This window comes from Pinus tabuliformis, chromosome J, assembly GCF_031772625.1.
Source record: "Pinus tabuliformis cultivar Carrire ecotype Pingquan chromosome J, CPIR1, whole genome shotgun sequence".
Lineage (NCBI taxonomy): Eukaryota > Viridiplantae > Streptophyta > Pinopsida > Pinales > Pinaceae > Pinus > Pinus tabuliformis.
In genome coordinates this window covers 1,151,707,084-1,151,732,091 of record NC_142295.1, presented here as the reverse complement: position 1 = coordinate 1,151,732,091, position 25,008 = coordinate 1,151,707,084, and the positions used below count along the sequence as shown (strand labels likewise).

Here is a 25,008-nt window from a genome sequence, read left to right as displayed (position 1 = left end):
AGATTTTAGTCTCTTTTTACTAGACATATTATGATGAATTTTCCAGTGGATTATCCATAAAATTTTATGGATCATATTGGTCTGAAAGAAAATTTATTTGGTTAATCACATTGGAAGATGTAGGGGATACAGAAAGTGGTATATTTTTAAAATTAGAAAACCATAACCATGCCTAAAAATCATATTCATGATAACCTTGGTCTGGTAGACGAGTGATTTTCAAATATGGATGTGAGTGTCATAGACATCATCTACATTATGAACCTCCTTTTGATGGATCTAGCAAAAAAGTTTTCCAATTAAGAAGAAGAGAGTTGCAATACAAAATTTGGATAAAAAAGAAAGTTAGGGGATCAAAAACACCTATAAAGGACCCAAGGAAAGAACCTATGAAAGACTCGTTGAGTGTGATTGTCATTACCTATTAACAATCCTTGTTCAATATTGAAAAGAGGGTTAGAATCAAGCTATATCAAGGTAACACTGATGCTTTAATATTGAATCACTAGTTGTCAAAGTTAGAATCATAGTTGGTTTTCATGACATAGATGAGAAATATGAAATATTTATTTTCTATGTTGAATTAGAGGGGCATGGCTTGACCCATTGAAAAATACATATAGGGAAACTTATGATGGAGATTGATCCCCAAATAACTAAGTGGTAGGACATTATAACTGTTATAAATTCCAAATTCTACCCTATTGGGTATGAAGAGGGCAAATGCATTCAATGACACTGCTTGAGGTAGAGGTAGGGATAAAATAGAGTCTAATAAAGTACATCACTAAATTCACACTAATGACCATCCTGTTGTGTATCTCTCCCAAGATCCTAGATGTGGTTTTTAAGCATATAGGGTTCTACACAACCATTTATAGAACAATGTAATATTGTTTAAACTATTAATAGTGGATGAAGCTTAGGTACAATTTGAGACTTGGAAAACGTAGTCCAAAAGAGAAGGCGGTTAAGTGGCTTGATGATCCTCATCATTGGGTAGCTATATAGACATTAATACATCTCAGAGCTTATTAAAATCAAGTCTTCTCATAATTCCTTGCATATTTTATTTTTCTTAATGAGATGAGCAAAAGTAAGAAGTTATGTCTAGTGGTCTAATGTGCATTGATTACAGGTTTTTGAGAGAAAATCATGGCAATTTTGGCTAATTAAGGGCAAAAACTCAAATGAGACAAGAAGGAGAGATTATAGGAGATAGATCCTCGTCATTTAATCCTTACTCATTTGAATATTCCTCAATCGAATCACACTAGCACAAAGTTGCAAGCAACCGAGTCATGTAGATCATGGGTAGCCAAGCGAGTGATAGTTAAGGGCCAGTTCATGTTTAGTTTGGGAGCCAGGACTCCCTAGATTTAAGGAAGTCGTTGAAGATTTCAGCTGTATAAATAAGGAGGCCTAGAGCCTCATTAGGATTTGTATTTTTTTATCTAAGAGCACTAAGCATTTTCAAGTTCAAGTTTTGTGGCAAAACATTGTTATGTAATTTTTCTGATATGATAATGAGAATGAGTATTTTCTTGATCTAGCACTGATTTGGGTCAGAGGGATGAAGCTCTTGGGTTAGGGCCCAACCCTAACATCAAAGGCTCCTCTTCTTGTACTTGTATGTTTAGGTTATTTCATAGATTAAGTGTTGAATTGATTTTAGCATTGTTTCATTGCAAGTAGGAATGAATTTGATTAGTTTTCTTCCATTTGTGCATTTCCTTAGTAGTAGATTTAGAGAGATAAAGGAATACCAAAAAGGTTGATAGTAGGTGGATTTGGCCTCACTCCTCCCTTCAGGGACCATGGTTTCATGAAAAACTCCTATTCAGACCCAAAAAGACAAAATTTTGATTTCTTATGGAATTTAGGGTTTTATGCTACTTAGGCCAACATCTTTTCAGTTTTGAAGAATAGGTTTCAATTTCCGTTTCTAATATCTTCAGCTTTGTATTAGATCTCATGGTGTTTCACAATATTCTGCAAGTGTTTCCATGCATGAATTAGGCAACTAAATAATGAAATTTTGTTTTCTTAAGTTGATTAGAAATCTTCCTTGCTTGATATGATTCATGGTTAAATGCTAGTAATGTATGTATTGCAGGAGTTTCAATAGTGCAGTAAGATCTCATGCCAGCAACCCCAACCTAACTTCATCCATCCATGATCACCAAAATCCACCAAGTCCGTCAACCAATTCATCATTCCATAAGAACAACTTTCAAGGTTTGTTGAGCAAATCCAGCCATCTTACAAACTTTGGTTTGAGCTATGAGGAAGTCATAGCCACCCCCTTGCCTTGTTTCTTCTGTCATTCACCTTCCCTAAGCCCTATATCGCCTTCCAAGTCACCCCTATTGCTCACAGTTGGATCCTCTAGGAATACAGGGGATCCTTTAGGAGCATTAGGACATCAAGTAGGAAGCATTGCAACATCGTGTACGATGACCTGTAGTGGCATGTTTTCAGGCCGAATTGTGGAAAAATCATCCAAGAAGATAGGAGAAGACACCTACTTGCCTCCCAAGCCATGTGACCTTCTATCACCATATCTAGCCCACCTGCCACATCACTAAGAAGATATACCATTCACATTTTCACAAAAAAGACAAAAAGGAAAAAAGAGTTATTGTGTTTATTCTTATGCACAACAATAGAATGTTTGGTGATTTCAGATTGCATGCCTAGGATAGTTAGGATTACACACATGTTAGCTTAGAATTCTTCTGAAGAAAGATCTCTTAGCAATTAGTTAGATCATTGATGTGATTAAAGCATTGATTTTAGTCTTTCCTTACTGCAGTAGAAAATATTTCAATTCTCCTAATTAGTGCAAAATTCCCCTTTCTTCATTTGTAATCAAACTCCTTCTAAATCAATAGAAGGCTGGTTTGAGAAACCATAGTGGTCTATCACTTTCTCAATAGTGAAAAAGAGTGGACCCATTGCATCTACTTGTGTATACAACACTGTCACCTCCAAGTTTGTTCAAACCCCGGGTTGATAAAGGAAAGATGGTAGCCCGAGTAGTTTCAACATTCTTGTTGCAATACTGGTGCTCATTAATTTTTTGCACCATTGCCAGGGAGGCGTCTGAGTAAGATGTGATTTCTGCTTTCTTTCTTCCATTTCTTATCTCTGACATTCTGCTATTAGCTTCATTTTTGGAAAAGTAAGTGTAAATTGGTTTTCTTTCTTTTCCATTCTGAAAGTGAGATTTCTTTCAGCAGTTAGTTTCCATTCAGTTTGTTATTTCAATTCTGCAATTAGTCTCAAATCCTGAAAAAACAAAAAATAAAACAAAAACACTTCTTTCATGCCTCGTAGGAATAGGGATAACTTAGTAAAATTTCTACCAAATACGCCCACCACTTCAAATATCCAACCTTCCCTCTTCTTTAGTGGCTATGAATTGGAGGACCCCTTAGGCAAACTACCAGAGATTTTTGAAGAGCCTGTAGGGGGAGAAGAAGAAGGAGAACCCATTTCAACTGACCTAATGGCTGAAAATACAAATGACAGAGCAGATAGAGAAAAAATTCAAGGTACTTTTCCCATTATTCAAACTAATGGGGATACCAAGATGAAAAACATAAGCCCCTCTGCTCTTCCTCATTTCCATGGCCTGACCTCAGAAGATCCATATTCTTTCTTGTTTGAGTTTGTTGTCATATGTAGAACTTATGATTACACCACTAATGATCAGAAGTTGAAATTATTCCCATCCACTCTCAAGGATGCAGCTTTTCGTTGGTTCATGGGTTTACCTGAGGATAACATCACCACCTAGCCTCAGATGCAGCAAGCCTTCAACAATAAGTATCAGGACTACTCCATGTACAAAGACACTAAAGAGGAAATTTTTAGGATGACCTTGGGGCATGATGAATCCTTAGAGGATTATGAAGAGAGATTCCAGCTTAGCTACAAAAGGGCCAAGTGCACACTTGATACTGAGTCACTGAAGCTAGTCCTGCTCCAGCGGTTAAGGGAAAATCTTCTGGATGCTCTAAACCTACTAGCAGGAGGGGAAATCTACCAACTACCCTATGAAGATATCAAGACTATCTTGAAGAACCATTATAGGGCAGCTAGGAAAAAGGGTAGGGGTAGTCAACAACTAGCCAACTCATCCTCTTCCAACACATCCATAAAAGGTGAAATTGAAAATATGTTGGAAGATTTCAAGAGTAAAATGCTACAAACTCTTGCCCTACAGATGGACACTATGCACATCAAGAGAAAGCAGGAGGAAGCAGAGAGAGAATTATCCATCTTCTGTCATAGATGTACAAGTAGGCACCCTAGGAGTTAATGCCCAATAAACCTTATAGAAATATTCTCTGTTTGTGAAGAAAACCACTCCATAGACAAGTGAATTTCTCTTCCTGGACTAAAAGTTGTGTAACAGGGAATTGAAGGGGTGACTGAACAACTGTGCTACATAAATGAAAGGAGATTTCATGGGCCTTGACCATACCAATAGGGCGTACAAGTGTCATCCTATGCATATTACAACCCTAACCAGAACACGTCCAGTCCCTCTTGGGTCCCCCCTGCTCATCCCTCTTGGTCTACACCTTCTCCTTGGTATTTTTCACCTTAGTACTATTCCCAATCAACCAACCAGTTATTTTGGCCATATACTCTACCATAGCCTCAGTGGAATGCACCACCCCAGGGGTGGAGGCCCCCATACAATAAAGCTCCAACTTTATTTCCTTCAACTCCTACTCAACCACAACTTTTACACCTTGCTCCACCTAAACAACCTCATATGCCTGCCCATCCAAATCTGAACCTGAACAACAGATAGGCACAACAAGTATACATTGGAGAGACATCGTACCCTACTTATGCTATGGAGATTCAACAAATCAACCTAACGTCTGAGAGAGTACTTCCGGACAACCAACCTCCATCTCCACCTAGGGAGAGTGAGGATGAAAGAGAAGAAAGTATTGCTAGATTGAATCCACCACCCTTTCCTGAAATACTAACTCATCTAGTCTAGCCTACCCTAGAAGAGAATGAAATTCTAGGTGAATTGAAAAATATATGTGTCAAAATTCCACTTCTCCAAGCCATTAAGGATGTACCTATTTATAAAAAACTTATTAAAGAGAAGTGTTTCAAACATCCAAGGAGGCAAAAAAGAGACACCCCTTCCATTAATGTCATTAGAGAGTTGTGTGACTTAATCCTAGGGAAGGTAATTTTCCCAAAGTATTTAGACCCTGGAAGCCCTGTAGTATATGTGCACATCAATGGCACCATTGTCCCACATACCTTGATTGATCTTGGCACTATGATTAATGTAATGACTAAGGACACCATGCTCAAGCTCAATCTCCAGGGTTCATTAAGAAAGACCACAACAGTCTTGTAGCTTACAGACCATTCCACAATAGCCCCTTAGGGGATTGTTGAGGATGTGATGGCCTCCATTAATTCCTGGGAGTACCTTGCAAACTTCCTATTTCTCCAGCCTAAGGCCAAGCTTAGTGGTTATCCTCTCATACTTGGGAGACCGTGGTTATCCACTATTGATGCCTACATCAGCTGTAGGGATGGAAATATGACTATAAAAAATGGGCATCTGTCCAAGACGTTGGTCTGGTACCCTCTTGCTCAACCATATTTAGAACATGATTTACCTTTATGGCTAGAATAGGAGGAAGAAGATAAATTCAGCTCAGCCCAAATCTATACCCTAGAATTTGCCATGGGAGGAGGAAAACTAGATGAAGATGATTTGATTGAACACATAATCTAAAATCCAACTCCCAACACCTCGTCCTTAGAGGAAGTAGTAAAGGAAACCATGAGCAACCATCATATTGATCTATTATCAGCTGATTCAAACCCTACTCGTGTCAAGACAATAGAATTTGATCCTGAAAGAACTTTGAAAATCAACCCCTCTCTTTCTGTGCACCAAGAAGAAGAGTTGTGCAACATGCTAAGGGAATATCTAGATGCCTTCATTTGGAGTTACAAAGAAATGAAGGGAGTGCACCCCTTAGTGTTTACTCACCACATTTATACCAAAGAAGGTTTCAAACCCATCCGACAACCCCAAAGGAGAATGAATCAACCTCTCAATGATATATTCAAAGAAGAACTCCAAAAGCTGCTAGATGCAGGATTCACTTAACCTATCTCGGATTATCAGTGGGTTTCTCCTTTGGTGTTGCTTCCAAAAAAAGTGGTAAGTAGAGGATTTTTGTTGATTACAGATAGTTAAACAAAGCAAAAAAGAAGGACCATTTCCATCTACCTTTCTTTGAACAGGCATTAGATGGCCTGGTAGGGAAAAAGTTTTTCTCTTTCCAAGATGGGTTCAACGGGTACAATCAAATCCAGATCAACCCAGAGGACCAAGATAAAACAACCTTCACCTATCCTTAGGGTACCTTCGCCTATAGGGTCCTTCCTTTTGGCCTAAGCAATGCCCCAACTACTTTCTAGAGGGCAGTCCTTAGTATCTTTCCCGAGCTAGTCCATGATGCAGTAGAAATTTATATGGATGATTTTACACCCTATGGGTTTGATTTCCAAGAGGCTTTTTTCAACTTGGGTAAGGTGTTGAACAAATGGATTGAAATGAACTTGTCCCTTAGTCCCGAAAAATGTGAGTTCTTGATGACTGCAGGGACTGTTCTACGTCATTCAATATCCCAAAAAGGACTGCAGGTGGACCTGAATAAGATAGCCATCATCCAAAGGGTCCGACCTCCGCAAAAACAGAGGGATGTTAGAAGTTTTGTAGGCTTAGATGGCTACTATAGGAGATTTATAAAATACTTTAGCAGGTTAGCTTCTCCTTTATTTGGGTTATTAGCCAAAGTCTCTGAATTTTTATGGTCAAAAAGCTGTCAAGAGGCCTTGGAAATCCTAAAGGACAAGTTGACTACTGCACCTATTCTCTGAGGCCCAAATTGGGCTCTTCCTTTCCACATATATACTGATGCCTCTCACAAAGCCATAGGAGCAGCTCAAGGCCAGATAGATGACAATCTACCTTATGCCATTTAATTCATCAGTAAGAATTTGTCAAAAGCAGAACTAAACTACGCAATGACTGAAAAGGAGGTCCTAGCTATTATGCATTCATTGAACAAATTTAGGAATTACATTTCAGGTTTCCAAAAATTTGTCCATACTGACCATGATGCAATTAAATACTTGATGAATAAACCTGATGTAAATGCATGTATTATTAGATGGTTACTTTTATTACAAAAATTTGATTTAACTATTATCAATAAGCCTGGAAAGGAGAATGTTGCAGATCTTTTATCTAGGGGAGGATGGAATGGTTGATGATTAGCTACTAGATGAACATGTATTCGCCATTTTATTTCTCCCTCCATGATTTTCTAACATGGCAAACTACTTGGTAACTACACAGTTTCCACAAAATTTGTCCTCCAAGGAAAAGAGAAAGATTGTGAGGAAGATCACCCCATTCACTTGGATTAGGGGCAACCTTTTCAAGCTAGGCCCAGATCAAATTCTGAGAAAATGTTTCAGGGAGAAGGAAGTCTTTGACATCCTTTTGACCTGTCATGATGGGCCTTGTGGAGGTCACTTTGCAGCCAAAACAAAAACATTCAAGGTGCTACAAGCTAGTTATTACGGGCCCATTCTTCATTAGGATGTGAGGAGGTAGACTAGTCAGTCTGATCAGTGCTAAAGGATGGGGAAACCTATCCTAATGGATGAAAAGCCTCTTCAACCTCAAGTGACTTTCGAGCCATTTGACAAGTGGGGCATGGATTTCATTGGACCCATTAACCCTACATCCAGGAAAAAGTAGTACATCATTATGTGCACTGAATATTTAACCAAGTGGGCTCAAGCCAAGGCCATCAAAGCAGCAATAGAAGAGAAAGCGGTTGAGTTCTTAAGGGAAAATGTATTTTATAAGTTTGGGTACCCTAGAGAACTAGTCACTGATCAAGGAATTCAATTTACATCTCACATGATTGAAAATTTGTTGAGCGGGCACAAGCTCAAGCATAGAACAACCACTCCTTACCACCCACAAGCTAATGGGAAAGTGGAGGTAACCAATAGAGCGTTGGAAGGCATTATGGCCAAAGTGATTAGCAACAGCAGAAAGGGTTGGGAAGATAGATTAGTTGAGGCCATTTGGGCCTATAATACCACTTGTGATACCACCACTCAATTCACTCCTTATGAGCTGGTCTATGGGAAGAATGCCCTGATGTCAATTGAATCTTAATACAACACCTCAAGAATGGCAACACAACTGGATCGAGATCTCACTAGGGCAGAACAAGAAGGATTGCTGCAGCTGAATGGGTTAGATGAATTTAGGATGTAGGCCCTCCTGCACATAGAGGTGACTCCAGTTCAAAGGAATATTTGGCATGACAATAACGTAAAGCACAAACAGTTTCAAGAAGGTGATTGGGCTTTGTTGTATGATTCCAGATATAATGATTTTAAAGGAAAATTAAATACTAGATGGTTAAGGCCTTATGTCATAGAAAAATGTCATGATAATGGTTTAGTATAGATAAGAGCCATTGATGCAGAGGCTATCCCTTTACTTGTCAATGGGTACAGATTGAAGGTCTACAAGAAACCCTTGTCAAAGAAAGAATTCATCAGTGGAATGAGCAAGACAATGATGGTGGTGGAGTAAGTCTCAGCATCTGCCCCATCAAGTCCCTGAAGAAAAAAAGGAAAAAAGAGAAAAATAAAAATAAATAAATAAATAAAGGGACTTGGGTGAAAACCTCCATGAGGCACCTCACTCCCATTGCTGGGTTGAAAACCTCTTGAGGTGGCCCAATGGTGCTGAAAGCAAAAGAAAAAAAATAAAAATATCTTTGGGTTAAATCCTCTTTTGAGGCACCCAGGGCAAGCAGCTAGGATGAAAATCTCCTTTGAGGAAGACTAGTTGTTTTCAAAAAAGAGAAAAATAAAAAAAGAGAGAGAAGAAAAAGTTTGAAAATGTTGTTTCCAGGTCAGTAGTAGGAGGATCAATGCAACTTGAGAGGAACAAAAGGAACTACACAATCCATATGTTCATTCCTCCATCTCATATTCTAGTTATTCCATCAATCCTTCCATTTATGAACTCTTCCAGCTCAGTTTACATAGGCTTTGTCTTTTCTACAAAATTGCCTATAATCCTACATGATTCCCTAAAAACCTATAGGAGTTTCCTGTAGGAATTGCAGTGGCTTTGGAATCCCAAGAAAATTGATCCTAGGGTAGGGAGTTGACTAGCTTGTGTCCAAAAAAATAAAATAATCAATCCACCACCTCATCATGATTCCTTTCATCACCTTGTTACCCAGGCATCCATCAAATAAGTCAATTCAAAAAATATACAGTTTTCAAAGAAGTAAAAAACAAATACAGGTGGGTGAGAATAGAGGATAGAGGGACAATAACTCATGGCTATAACTCTCACCTACCATTCCCAAGAGCCCTTCTCTACTCTTTTCAACAATCTTCATGCTCTAGAACTAAAAAAAAAAAGAAAGTATGAAAGTTTAGGGGAGAGGAAACTACAAGACATCCTATAGGCTTCCTATAGGAAATCCTGTAGTAGCTTATCCCACAAAGGGAATTTCACAAGGTTTCATACATCTTCAACATAAAGATTCCAAGGTTAAGGAAGTTCCTCTAGAGCTCAACAACAACATAAAAATCATCAACATCACTCTCCAGTACCTGCACATCCAAGGAAACAAGCATCAAAAGAGGCCAACAAAAAATATGCAGCAAATACATAGCACAGGGACATCATTCTCCAATGACCATCATCATTAAGGCATCTTACCAATAGATATGTCATCTTTGTCATGCTCTCTCGTTAGCACGATATGACAAAAAATGTAGGATTATGTAAAAGTTGGTTTTATAAGCAAAGGTGGCCAGTCAAGTAGGCCACCTTAGGCCAGTCGACGAGGAGAAAATTGTTAGAACACTCCACATGTGGCAACAGTCAAATCAGAAGAAAAAAGGAGGCAATGAAAAAATGGTTAAGTTACGGAGGAATGAAGTGGGAGATGATTATGAGGTGAGTGAAATCATGGAATGATAATGGAACCAGCGGTCCAAAAGGAGGTTCTCGTACTTAGACAGCTAGCACACCATCCCACACGATCATCCATATACAGAGATTAAACATTGATTCCCACACTAAAAGAGCATTATAAATCTCGAGAATTCATCGAAGAAAGGATTTCCTTGGCCTTCTTGAAGCAGCACCTACAGGAGATAGTGATAATTTTGTAGCACAAAGGAACCTATAGGATCCTACACGAAAACCTATAGAATCCTACAGGAAGACCTGCATGATACAGAGCAGTCATCTACAGGATTATCAGTTGGAATTAAGGGAGGAGAGATCAAAGGTTGTCCTCATCAGACAATAACCAGTGAGGTAGAAGTTGTACCTTCCCATATTTTCCAATTAAAAAAAAAGGAAGAAAAACCCTTCGTTTAGTTAAGGAAGTTGCATTCTAGGAGAATTATATTGCAGAGTTATCATTTAAATCTCTCACCCACTAGAATTATTGAATTATAACCATACAAGCCTCCATAATTACCAGGGAAAGATGACAAGGGGTTTTAACAAGAGGGAACCCACAAACACAGTAAGAATTCATCAGCACCCTCCTATTATAGAAATTTTCACAAGGCACAATTGGACGGGTTTCTTTGAAAGAATGAAAGTATACAATGATGAGGTGGCTAGAGACTTCTCTCTCTCACTCATACCCTTCACTAGGACCCATGCCACTCCTGTCATGAAAGGCCTATCAGTAGAAATCACCCTTGAAGTTATAAGCAGAATCACCACACTCCCTTTAGGGTTACCTTGGAGAAAGGAAGATAAGGGAAAAAACACCCTTGCAAAGAAGAAATTCCTTTTGGAAGGGGAGGAGGCAATGGAGGAAACAAATGGGATCAGAAGAGAAAGCCTTCCATACCCTTGGAATGAAGTTAGTTACCACCTCAGTAAATATATATCATGTGAAGGGAGATACAGTGTGGTGTATGGATACCAATTTAGACTCCTCCAAGAACTGAGATTCGAAGTAGACACACCTCCTCAAAATAGGTTAATTATACCCTAATTTCTTCTTCAATCGCTGATGGATATGAGCATCAAGGTCTAGGAGGGAAAACATCAAAAACTAGCCCATCATGGGTTGATCAGACTAATCCTAGAAGATGCTCTACAAAACCTAAGACTCCCTATTACATGGACAACTTTTAGAGACATGCAAGCAGAGGAAGCAATTCAAGCTCTTGAATATGACAAAATCCCGAGTGCTAGTGAGAAGGATGAAGAAACCGAGGGAGAAAATGAAGAGGAAACAGAGGAGGAAAAATATGAAGAAAAGGAAGAGGAAAATGAAGAAGAGACAAAAGAAGAAACAAAAGACAAGATAGATGAGCAGAGTGAGGAACTAGAGGAAGAAGAGAAAGAGAGAGACAAGGATGAGAAGGAGAATAAGAAGGAGGATATACAACAAAAGGAAGAACAGAGGTCTACAGTTCCAAGCAAATAAGGGGAAGAATCACCAAGGGTATCTCTAGAACCCAGAGAGAAGGAGGCAACAACTTCTCTTACTTCCCTAAGTACATCTATCAAGATAAAAGGAAAAATACAAAGACAAATCCCACTATACTTCAGGACAAGAAAGAGCACAAGAATTAGGCAAGAAAGACCTCAAACACCCACCAAAACTCCTATTGTTATTGAAGACTTACCAAAGCAGCAAGAAAATATAGCTCCTCTTAAGAAAAATCAAGGAGAAGGATCATCAGGACAAGCCTCTCCCAAATCTCCCATCACATATGTTAGGAGGCCTGTCACAAGGTGTTCCTCATCAAAGGGAAAAGGTCTCCTAGAAGAGACACAAAAAGACCTACAGGAAGCATAGGCCATCCTACAAGAAACTCTGCTAAACCTACAGGAAACTCAGAAAATGGACCAGGAATGTATCACTCAGTAAGAAACGAAGAAGGAAGACCCAGATCTTAGAGAGCCTAGTCCACAACCCAACCTCAACTCTTACTACAAGTTCATTGAAGGGCGTACGGTTATCCCAGATAACTTTGTCATTCCATTATTCTTTGAACTTGAGAAATAAAGTGGAAGGACACATAGGTGGATGTAAATTTCTGAATCAAAAGGAATGGAGGATGTAGGCAACATAGAGGAAAAATTGAAGGAGATGGGTAGAGAAATGAGCAGCATAAGGGGCAGTAGGCAATGATGAAAGCTCAGTTAGAAGCAAAGAATGCATGGATAAGGGGAAAATTACAAGAAAGGGAAAGCCAGTTGGAAGCTATGGCTAGTTTATCCTTAGAGGAAATCCAGTGCACGATGCCAGCAAAGTCTTATGCCTTGTATCTCAAGGAATAATGGCTACAATTCCAAATTAAGGCTTTAACACAGAGATGCACTATGCCCTTCCAATACTATAGATAATTCATTGATATCTATGATCAAAGCACCTTGGAATATAGAGAAAAAATGGTTGAGTTTTACCTACGCAACTTGGCCTTAATAGATTTGAATGTGTGGGACCCAAATTGAAAACTAGGGGACTTGCAATTGATGGCTTTAGCATCATGGATGAATCATAAGGGGGCAAGAGTTGTAGAAATGAAAAAGGTAATGGAAAGAGAAGAGACAGAACCCCTCATGATAAGAGCTGAGAAATCTAATCCAATGGCTTTCATTAGCACCCGTAACCTGATTGAAACTGATCCTAAGCTTGCACCTAGGTACCTTCCTACACAAGAGCAAGCAATCAAACACTTCGAAGACATGTTCAGATTGTTGGAAGATGATAGCATGTAAGATTTCAAAAGGAGATGGAACACCTTGCCTTACAACATGAAAATCACAGAATACCATTCTCCCCAGAGGATGAGAGAGGCACTAAACATAACACCCATGTACAAGAAATCTTTACAAAGACTCCAAGTCAAGTGGATTAGCTTGAGACTCAGTCCACCACTACTCTTAGTAATTTTGGAAGGAAGGAAAGAAGAAGAAGAAAGAAAGCAGTGGGAAGAAATAAAGAGGAAGGCATAATTTTAATCACAAGAAGAAGAAGGAATCAATTGATCATTGGCATTGTAACATTGGATAAGGACCTGAGTGATATAACACGAAGAGCAAAGGAACAATAGGAGGAGCTTCCGGACGGGAATGGATCCTACGACGTCTGGTGTGGTCGAGAATGGAGAAAGTTGGGAAGTTGAGGGTTTATTTGTGAGCGATGCCAGTGTTCTGCCCACCGCGTTGGGAGTCAATCCGATGATAACAGGAAGCCGTCTACGAGAGCAGTCATCGAAGGCGGCCCGCTGCGTGAGCAGCCGAGATCTAAGCTGCGTGTGGACCGAGGAGCCGTGCACCAAGACCTCTCTTTGCGATGCGCACATTGTGAGGAGCGGCACTAAGGTCACGCGCCAGGTCTTTGACATCGTGAAGTCTGAAGATGAGGATAGTTTCTCCACTGGATCTAGCGCTAAAACCAACAGAGGCTGGCTGCATGTGGCGGATCTGCCCCCTCCTACTGAGATCAGATACAAACAGACTAGATCTGGACTGGATCTACCCAACAAACAAAGGAAACGACAAGATCCAAACGCCCAGGAACTCTGGCCTGCGAAATACTATCCGATCCAGGATGAGATTACAGAAGGGGCGATACGGCAGGATGACAGACTGAATACAGAAATGAGGAGAATAGTTCCCATATCTCCCATAGCGGCATCCTCATCAGATCTACGTTTCCAAATCTTTATAAAGCCCCCCTCTGGGAAATCAACCCCAATCTGGGTTCAAGCTTCAGACAAAGTCTCAAAACTGAAGAAAATCATTGCCAATCACATTGGCCTCCCGGAAGGATATCAACATCTGCTCTCAGAAGGCAGATCGATACAAGATCACTGGGCAATAGGCCACTACAACATTAAGCCAGGATCTAACATTATTGTCAACATGAGGCTTCGGGGAGGTGCAGCAGCCAGCGGATCACAGATTCCAGGCTCTTTTCGTGATGCAGTCAAGGGGAAGGGAAAAATGCCGACCAAACCAAAGCCACCACCAGAGCAACCAGGGCCACATATAGTAGATCAAAAACTGGAATATTACATGCTCAAAGTTACTATACCAGAGGTAAATGCACTACACTCTGAACTCTCAAAACATGCTGTTATATGTAGATTTAATGGTTACTGGCCAAAATCCGATGCTTTACATCAATGGATATATTCCCGCTGGACACCAGAATGTGATATATACCTATGTTCAAAAGGGTTTTTCATTGTAAATTTCCACACAGAGGAAGAAAGGGATAGTATCATCAAGGAGGGGCCTTGGTTTTGGGGTAATGCAGGCCTCTTTGTTACCCCTTGGTTTGCTGATTTTGACGCAAACACTATGAAAATCACAACAACACCTGTTTGGGTGAGGCTTCACAACCTCCCATTACATTTCTGGCATCATACTGTACTATCTGCTATTGGGGATTCCTTGGGGAAATTCCTAAAAATTGACGAAGACAGATATAGCAGAGGGATTTTCACCTTTGCCAGAATTTGCGTTGAAGTGGACTTGAGTCAGGGGCTGCCAGATAAAATTTCATTAAACTTTAACAACACGGAGTGGATACAACCCCTCGACTATGAAAACACTGCATTCAGATGCCGCAGCTATCGGCAAACAGGACACCTCCAAAATTCTTGCCCACTGGCCAGAAAGAATCCAAAAGGAAACAAGAAACAACAAAAAAAGCCAAATGGGTGGCAGAATACAGAACCGCTGGAAGAAGAGAACATTCAGACAGAGCACACAGTAAACCAAGAGGAACCGGATATAAATATGGAACAGAACGGCACACAGGAAAAAAAAGCACCAGACCCACAAATGGAGGATCATTCTCAGCAGCAGAAAATTCCACAGCTGGAAGTTAGTGGCAACAAAAGAACTCATGGATCTGAAGGATCAGATTCCGACAAAGAACCTCCAGTGAACACACAAGAATACCAACAGGCCATCATTGTTCCCCCTTCTGACTCTCAGGGTTGGCGTAGGGTGGAGAAGAAGAAGGGCAGAAAAGTATAGGCTTGATGTAGTTGTAAACATATTTTTTATTTTTATTAGTGTTTTTTGTCCTTTTCATGGACAGCTATCTGCATATGCTCTAAGCATCTACAAAATGTAATTTATTTCAATATGAATATAAATTACGACTTTTTCTACGGGAAAAAAAAAAAATCACAAGAAGAAGAAACTACAACAGAAGCGTGGTATGTCAGGGAGGCCACCAGAGTAATGAAGGATATGGGTATATATTAAGTTGCTTAGAGGATGAGGAACATCTTCAGTAGGGGGTGATGATGAACCTCATCATTGGGTAACTATATGGACCTTAATACACCTCCAATCTTATTAAAATCAACTCTTCTCATAATTCCTTACATATTTTAATTATATTTTTCTTAATGAGATGAGTAAATTTAAGATGTTATGTCTAGTGGTCTAATGTGCATTGATTACAGGTTTTTGAGAGAAAATCATGGCAATTTTGGCTAATTAGGGTTGGAAACTCAAATGATACAAGGAGGAGAGATTATAGGAGATAGATCCTCCTCATTTAATCCTCACTCATTCGAATATTCCTCAATCAAATCACACTAGCTTGTAGTTGCAAGCAGCCGAGTCATGGAGATCATGGATAGCCGAGCTAGTGACAGTTAAGAGCCAGTTCATCTTGAGTTTAGGAGCCAAGCCTCCCTAGATTTAAGGAAGTCTTTGGTGACTTCAATTGTATAAATAAGGAGGCCTAGACCCTCATTAGGATTCAAATTTTTTATGTAAGAGCGCTAAGCATTTTCAAGTTAAAGTTTTGTGGAAAAACATTGTTATGTAAATTTTCTAATATGATAATGAGAATGAGCATTTCCTTGATCCAACACTGAGTTGACTCAGAGGGCTGAAGCTCTTGGGTTAGGACCCAACCCTAGCATCAAATGCTCCTCCTCCTGTACTTCTATGTTTAGGTTATTTCATAGATTAAGCATTGAATTGATTTTAGCATTATTTCATTGCAAGTAGTGGTGAATTTGATTAGTTTGCTTCCAGTTGTGCATTGCTTTAGCAGTTGCTTTAGAGAGATAAAGGAATACCAAAAAGGTTGATAGTATATGGATCTAGCTTGACTCCTCCCTTTAGGGCCATGGTTTGAGGGAAAACTCCTATTTAGCCCCAAAAAGACAAAATTCTGATTTCCTATGAAATTTAGGGTTTTCTGCTACTTAGGCCAGCATCTTTTCAGTTTTCAAAATATGTTTCACTTTCCATTTTTGATATATTCAACTTCTTATTATATCTCATGGTGTTTCACAATATTCTGCAAGTATTTCCATGCATGAATTAGGTGACTAAATAATGAAATTTTGTTTTCTTAAGTTGATTAGAAATCTTCCTTGATTGATATGATTCATGGATAAATTCCAGTAATGTATGTATTGTAGGAGTTTCAATAGTGCAGGAAGATCTCAAGCCAACAACTCCAGCCTAACTTCATCTATCCATGATCACCAAAAGCCACAAAGTCCCTCAACCAATTCATCATTCCATAAGAACAACTTTCCATGTTTGTTGAGAAAATCCAACCATCTTACGGACATTGGTTTGAGCTCTAAGGAAGTCCTAGCCACCCCCTAGCCTTGTTTCTTCCATCATTAACCTTCTCTAAACCCTATGCCACCTTCCAAGTCACCCCTATTTCTCCTGGCTGGATCTTGTAGGAATACAAGGGATGTTGTAGGAGCATTAGGACATCATGTAGGATGACCGATAGTGGCCTGTTTTGAGGCCGATTTGTGGAAAATGCATCCAAGAAGATAGGAGAAGAACCTTACTTTCCTACCAATCCATATGACCTTCTATCACCATCTCTAACCCACTTGCCACTTCACCAAGAAGACTTAGCATTCCATTTTCACAAAAAAAGGTCAAAAAGAAAAAATGAGTTATTGTGTTCATTCATGTGCACAACAATATAATGTTTGGTTATTTTAGATTGCATGCCTAGGATAGTTAGGATTACACAAATGTTAGCTTAGAATTCTTTTGAGGTAATATCTATTAGAAATTAGTTAGATGAGTGGTGGGTTTAAAGCATTGATTTTAGTCTTTCCTTACTGCAGTAGACAATATTTCAATTCTCCCAGTTAGTGCAAAATTTTGTTTTCTTCATTAGTAGTCAAACTCCTTCTGAATCGATAGAAGGTTGGTTTGAGAAACCATAGTGGTCTACCGCCAACTCAACAGTGAAAAAGAGTGGACCCATCACATCTACTTGTGTATACAACACTGTCACCTCCAAGTTCGTATGCACCCCAGGTTGATAAAGTAAAGTTGGTAGCCTGAAGAGTTTCAACATTCTTGTTGCAATACTAGTGTTCATCATGGCTTAAAACAAAAGGAGCATTAGGAAGATTCCAAGGAAGGGAAGAAGATGTGGAAAGTAAGAAATGACAAGAAAATAATAGCCATTGCACAGTAATGAAAGCATCCTAGCAATCATTGCAATCATTATAATTTTAATGACCACATAACGAAGAAGTGATAAAATTCACATACATAGCTAAAGATGAAGGGAAGAAGGCTATGAAGAAAAATAATTTTATCTCCATATATTTAAGGAATCAAGTGGAAAATAACTCCAATGTATACGAGAATATTTTCTATATGTTAGTGTAGAAAGAGATGAATTTGAGTATCCTTTAATATCAAGAAGGGAAGGAGATAACCAAGCTCTTCCTCATTAAGAAACGTGTCACCAAAAAATTGACTTAGGTTCAAAAAATACTCTTGAAGTAGTTAATCTAGTCAAGAAACTTGGATTGGGGGTTTGAGATCATCATAGCCCATATCCTTTGGGATGGGTAAGTAAGGATGTAGAAATTAAGGCAAAAAAATACTGTTGGGAAAAATTTGTTATTAGTGTTGGTTTTAGAGATGAAGTAGAATTGCATGTTGTTCCACTTGATGTATGTGGAGATAAATTTGGGAGAAACTACAATTATATATGAAATACAATCTTGATGTAGAGAGCCAACCAATATTTCCTCATCAAGGATGAGAAATAATTAATGATTACTGCACACATAGTCAGGTCTAAGATTTCGTTACTAAGTGCCAACTAAGCCAAGAAATTGGTTAGTTCTAAAAAAAATATAGTTTACTATCTTTAAGTGAAAATAAATCTAATGAGGAGTTAATGAGGGAAAAAAAATGCCTAAGAGGGTATACTGAAGAACAATGGAAACCACTATAAGGGTTTATACATGTATATAAATGAGTTTTCTAGTAGCCTAAACAAATGCAACCCAAGAGGAAATTGGAGCACAAAATCATCTTTTTCCAGACTCTCCATTGTATAATAATGGGTTGTGTGATTTGACAAAATACCTCACCTTCTTAGTCACCCATCATAATTATCCAAAGAAGGATCAAACTTCACAAATTTTCATCAGTTAAAAAGAACAAGAAAGGATTATGCTCAAGAATGAGTACCTATTTCCTAGAATTGATGATTTATTGGATAATTGAAACAATATAAATACTTCACTAAGATATATTGAAAATCAAGGTATCACTAGGTTCAAACCAAAGAAGTAGAAAATTGGAAGAGTGCTTTCAAACCCAAAGAAGGTTTCTATCAATGGTTAGTCATGTCATTTGGTCTATCCTATCCACCAATTATGTCCGTGAGATTAATGGATGATGTACCATGCCCTTATCTATATTCATTTGATATTGTTTATCTAGATGATATACTAGTTTATAGTGCTACTTGGGAGGAGTTCATCTCACACTTAATGCATTTGTTAGAGACTTTGAACAATATACAATTGCTTGGGAAGAGAAGTACTCAAACAAAACCCAAATGCTTACCCACATCCATAGGTCGAGAAAACCAATGCCCCTGTTTGCAATAACCAAAAATCAATCTCGAACAATCCCAAAGTTATGCCCACCAACACATCAAATGGTCCATTCATATACATAAAAAACAATCCTTCTAGTTATGTAGGAGAAAGTGATAAAGGGACTCATAACAATTATCTTGTCTATGAAGAAAACCTAGCAATCATCTCCTCCATTCTAGTTGGCCATGCTATCCTTAGCAACATAAAGCTTAATAATGCCGCCATTTTTAGATTATATTTCTTCTATAGGTATTGATGATCTCAGTGGCCTACTCTTTACAATTATAGCATAAATAATTCTTTTTGGGGGGTCGTCTTTCCTTGAAATATGGAATCCTTTTATGAAACATTTTATTTTTCTTATACTTCCAAATCTATCCAAAGAAATCTAGATCTAAAAGTATAGTATTTATCCTTTTTCCTGTATTGGTAGATATTTTTATAGTCTCGTAGCCACGATTATGAGCACATCCCCATTTTGGCATATTTCCTACATTTTTTCACATAGATGATGTGAAAATATTTTCAAATATTTTCAAATCTTCTTTTACTCTTTTGGATAGACAACATTCTTGGATTACTATTCTGATGTGGCAATTTTCCATTGCTATGGACATGCCTTCTAGGGTAGTAGCTCTGTCTTTAAAATTTTTCTGTATTGCATCTTGAAGTGCCCCAAGAAAGCTTCTAATATAATGCTTTATATATGCAGGATCATTCATTTTTCTTGAGCCTATTATTAGGTTCTGCATATAACAAAAATACTAATCATGATAAACGAGATTACAAAGCCTTTGGGTCATATATAAGGATGCAAGATGGTCATGGTTTGTGTCTATCTCAAGGCTATGAAATTGTTCATTCAAGACTTGTATTATTACTTCATCTGATTTGGGACCATTCATCATTTCATCCTTAGTCTTTCGTGCAACCAACACCATGTAAAGCCACTTACCAATTTTATATCCGTATATTTTGGGGTGATCATTGCATCTTCTGGCTTTTTAGTAGCGACACAATCTTTTGATGGTGTTTGTAATGTTGGGTTAGTGTCTACGAGCCTCATTGCCCATTTGTTGGTTAAGGGTGGTTACTTAACTTCAAAGCCTTTATTTTGGATCATCTCCAGCAACTATTTTTTTGAAGCATTTATGTGCTAGTTGTCGCTATTTTCCTCTCATCCCTCTCAATGAAATCTATTCTACTTAAAAGTTCAACAAAGTAATTTAATGTTACCTAGCTCTCCTCTTAAACATTTTAGACATGCTTCCTAATTCGAACATTCATCTTTTGCGATTTTGTTTCTTTTTCCATTCAATGGGTAATTGTGAGAAATGCAATTTCAACATCAATTCCCTTTTCAACATTGGTATCTTTATCTATTTTAAAAGAGTATTTTCTTCTTTCCTCATCTTGTGAAAGACTATTTTATACTTAAGTACCTAATATGACCTCATTCTTTGGATCTATTTTTTCTTATATTTACTTTCTATATTCCACTTGAAAACACATATGAGTGTTGTTTTCCAATACAACCAACTATTACGGATTATAAATTTATACAAACATTTTTTAAGCTCAACCATGAAAATTATCTTTTGCTTAGAGTAACATCTTCCATCACTATAAATAATAATCAGCCTTTTATTTTTATACAACAATGCAAAAAGAAACATATTTTCTAATTTAATATATGATGCGACAGCTCATACATGACCTCGGCTGGTCCCGGATTTCTAGATGAACATTGAAGAATTGAACCAATATTGATGCCTTAGTTAAGAATATCACATTAATTTCTAGAAAAGATGCATTGCTCAATGTTATATCTTCTCCTCCACTCATTGTTACATCTCCTTTTATAAAGGAAAAAGGATCACACTAATATTTCATTTTGATAATAAGAAAATCCACGTCGAATGGAAGGGGATAGCGTGGTCAAGACGATGGATTGCTGAAGGGATATGCACTCTACAATTTGGATGTATGTCTAAATCATATAAGAACAGAAATCTGAATGCAACTTTCTCTTTGTATTCACAACATATATCTGAATGCAACTTTCTGCTTGTAATCACAATATTGATTAAGTTATTCTTATAATCATCGTCGTTCAGTTTAAAAACACATCAAGGTTGAACAATGAGGCGTACTCATTTTTAAAAATAAATTAATCACTAATTTCCTGCCAACAAAACATTAATATATGTTATGTTTTTAATCAAACTTCATCACGATTATTCGGCCCACAAAGCATCGAGAATTAAGTCATGTTTTTCAACTACGGAATAACTAAATTAATCATCAACAGAAATAAGACAAGAGACACATGCATGACTTTCAAAAGCTTATTATGTACCCTAAGAAATTGAATAAATATCCCTCATATCCGCATCGCATTGCCATTATTTAATCATACGCCATGAGTATATCGATATAATATCTTAGAACATGGCTCCCGCTATTTCATACGTAGCATCTACTCAAATGATCTACTCAACCTAGGATTCACTTATAAAAGGCGAACACTTTACATTAAAAAAACAGCGTGAGAAAGTTCCCGGCCAGAAAATAATATGTTAGAACATGCATCCCTCTATTTCATACAAAGCACCTGCTCAAATGATGTACAAAAGCCCTCAAATCATACGCCAAACCTACGTAGTAGGATTCAATTTAAAATGGGGTAGCCATATGCGTCATTAATGCCGTAACTCTGGCCGAACCTTCGCGCCGAGGCACGAGTCAATTTCAGGGTGTATTCTAAGTGTTGTCTGTTTTGGAGGTTTTAGGGTTATACTTTTGGATAAAAAAAATTCTGAAATTCGATAGGAAACCGTCGAAATGAATCTGATTTGTGGAATTTTTTAACAGGCCAATTCTGTCGATTTGTTATTCTTTTTAATATTTTCTAAACAAAAATATTCCACCATTGGATTAAAAATTCATCTATTTTTTACGTGCTTATAATTAAATTGATGATATTTTTTCAAAATTTATGTATTTCAATAATAAATTACAATTTCTAATTGAATATTAGCTTATATATGATTTTTAAAATCAAAATATTAAAAAAAAACACTATTGCATAATTAGGTGATTTAAATGTTTTCATATATATAAATTCACAAGTAAAAATAAATTTTAAATAAATATAATGGTAAGAGTGTTTGAATTAGAAATAGATTTAACATTATTAAAACCCTCTAAGCCCACAATCTTAAAACTTAATAGTGATAACCTAAATTTCCCAAAAAAATTATCAAATTTTACAAAATCTATTAAAAGAAAAAAAAAGATTCCCATCATTTTCCACACAAATTTACAACTTAACACAATCTAACCTAAAATTATTTCCCCCAGCTGCAACCAAAAGTTCCCAAATTTATAATAGCTGTACAACCGCCTTTCAAGAGTTCCTATGGTGAATGACGCTTAGAGTTCATGCAAGGACATAGCGACGACGGAGACGACTTCCCATGTGATTCTGACGGCAACAGCGTACGGCTAAGAGAAATAATTTGGACGGGGCGGGCCCCGCCCGCTCCCCACATTCAGATGCATATGCATAGTCTTTTCCCTTTAAAGCCCAGGTGAAGCTGAGCACATGTCTGTGCAGCTCTCTGTCTCCCTCTCTTAGGGAACATCAGAAATTTAGTTTGGAAATTTGCTGAGCTGCTTATCATATGGAGCGGCGTTCTGTAGGTGGGAAATGGGCACCATGGAGGGCCGATTTCCAACAGAAATACTTGAGCCGGCTCCTCTCGCTGCTACGCCGTAGAAAAATCCATCAACGCTCGAGCAGGCTCTCCGCTCGAATTCGAGGAGTGAAATTGGCCGCAGATCTGTCGCTGGCCATGACGGCGAGGAGTCGAACCGCGTGGCGCCGGGCCATTCTCGGCAAATACCATTTTAGGTTTAACAAATCGCGCTGCCAACGTCGAAGAGTTAAATCCAGACGAAATCCAAGGGGAACAAGGAGATCTGTGTCTGGCAAGGGCAGACCCTGCGAAACGGCGGCCGCTTGCGATAATGCCTGCAAACAACTGCCCGGAGAGGAATACGGGCTGATGGGGACGACAGGCATATGGTCATGTGATAATTGCAATGAAGAAGCTACGGGCACCGTGGATTCTCGAATGGAGACTCTGAGGGCGCTTGTGCCGGGGAGCGGCCGACTGGACACGCCTGTTTTCCTAAAAGAAGCGGCGGACTACATCGTGGCGCTTGAAATGCAGGTTCAGGCAATGCGGGCACTAGCAGATTTATGGTCAAATTCTAATGCTCAAGCTTCTTGCCATGATAAAATATAAGATCGCCCGATGGAATCACGGGCGGCGCAAGCAAGAGTAACGGGTATAGTGCACGCAGCAACTACCAGAATTATAGTGAATGTCTGTTCCAGGAAGAACAAGAGTTTCTAAACGCATTCTCCATATGCACTGCAATATGCAGATAGGTGAACTCGGATTTAGAATTTGGTTTAAATTTATTTGTTTAGCAAACTGCTCTGTGTCAATACTATGTGTTTATCATTTTCCTTTTTCTTGTTTCAATGGAGGAAATCAGGTCTTAATCAGCTTTTAGGTATATATAGTCCTCGTTGAGATTGGACCACACAACCTTTCTTAATCAACTTTTAGATATATATAGTTTTGATTGAGATTGGACCATAAATTTTGTGAGACCAAACTTATTAACCTAACTTTTGAAAAACTTGATCTTTGCCTTCTCTGTTGACTCTTTTATGTATTCAATGTTAATTCTCTACTTTAAATATAAAACTCCATGTATCTGCTGTCTTTTATCAATCTAGTGATAAATTCAGATTTAGTTAGTTACATTTGAAATTCTTTTTCATTACATTAGACTCATTTTTTATTATAATTTGGATGATGTAATTTTTTATTATGATTTAGTTGATGTTATTTGTTGTTTATGTATTTTTAAATAGATGGTGAGTGTGTTGTTAAGGTACTTTTATATGTTAAGTTACTAGGTGTGTTGTTAAAATATTCTTAGATGTAAGTCATTCATTGAATGTTATTCTTGGAAATGATCATGATGTAACTTACTTTTATAGAACTTTAAAAAAAATGTTGTTTATTATGTGAATTATGGTTAGATATCATAATTACCAAGTTCGAATTTCATATGATAAAAATTCGAATAGAAAATTTTCAATTAAGAATAAATTTGAATATATACATCTTAAACATTTAGATATATACACTTTTCTTTATGCTTTTTGTGTATTTTTTTAATTATTCATTTGGAAATTATTAATTAGTATAAACCATTTCAAAACTATAATTTATTAAGAAAAACTAAATTCTTTTTTTTCTTTAAAATCTCTCTTATTTTTATTTAAAATTATTTAATAAAAATACATACTAAAACATTAAATATTCTAAACTTATTTATTTAGATTTTTTATAAATATATTTTAAAAATCAAAATAAATTATTTTCTATAGAACCTGTTGTCTATAGAGCTTGCTCACCTTTATTGTTTAGGCTCCAATATTTCAAATATTTCAGAAATTCATGGTTCAAGTTAAAATGCTTGCTTTTCGGCCTTCTAAATCCCGTAGGGAAATACCTAAAATAAAAAAATTTACCCCATTAATAATTAGTTACCACACAGGATTCTGCAGCCATCGATTAGGCGTATGGGCATTGTGTTTAGCAAACACATACATGCCAATAAACAATGAACTGATTTTTCTGAATTTAATTTGCCCAGGCCTGAACCGAATCCGTGAAATATCCATACCAAACTTCGAATTAGCTTATTAATCGCGGAACTGAACCGGATACCCTAATTTCCGGAATTTTTTTAAGTGAATTTGACCAAATTTGATAACTATACTTGATATGTCATTCAAAGAAGCTTTACTAAATGTTGAGTTAGTTTTTATCTCAAAAGTGCCTGATAATAATGTCTAATACATTAGAGGATTTAGTTATCTTTCAT

The 25,008-nt window shown here is 37.6% G+C and overlaps 1 pseudogene; it reads left to right on the top strand.

Moving 5' to 3' along the window:
* Window positions 1-22,662: 22,662 nt before the first annotated feature.
* On the top strand, window positions 22,663-23,641 carry LOC149231165 (uncharacterized; annotated as a pseudogene).
* Window positions 23,642-25,008: the final 1,367 nt, after the last annotated feature.